This window comes from Dermacentor silvarum, chromosome 2 (assembly GCF_013339745.2).
Source record: "Dermacentor silvarum isolate Dsil-2018 chromosome 2, BIME_Dsil_1.4, whole genome shotgun sequence".
NCBI lineage: Eukaryota > Metazoa > Arthropoda > Arachnida > Ixodida > Ixodidae > Dermacentor > Dermacentor silvarum.
In genome coordinates, this window is record NC_051155.1 from 89478378 (window position 1) to 89479042 (window position 665).

Below are 665 nucleotides of genomic sequence, written 5' to 3' on the forward strand. Positions count from 1 at the left end.
ATCTTTGCTTTCCAAACCTTCCTGTAATAATTTCGTGCCACAGAAGAAACGAACCTGCAACCATGAGCGCATGCTGACCGTGTGTGTTGCAGCGGCGGTAAACTGGTTATTTGGTCACATTTCTTGCTTTGCAATCCAAAAGAAAATAAATTATACATATATTTTCCAGATTACATCACTTCAGAACAACAGACTTAAGTTGGGAATTTTAAAGAAAAACGAGGATGGCCATTCAAAAATATTCTTAAAGCACCGCAAACTAAACAATGGCCTAAACTTGAGTGCTTCTCGTAAATCTTTAGTACTATCTAGACCAAAGATATTTGCCTCAAATTTCAACAATGGCAACATCCTGAAAAATTTTATAAACTGTTCCAATCGAAGGTACAGAGAACAAAATGAGACAAATGTTTCATGTGCATGGTTTTTTTATTTTCATCTCAACGATCATACAATGCTTTGACACATACTCTATCACTAAATATTTTTAGAGCCGCAGCCAAAACACTTCCGGGCCGGGAACTACTTCTGACTGGGAGCTTGTATATTTTTCTCTTGAAGACAAGGTACTTCTCACACAAAACTAAGATTGGTTTCCTCTTTCTTGGCTCTACTCTATAGCCAAATATAGTTCTTTTGATTACCATTAAAATGGTCAGTGGTCA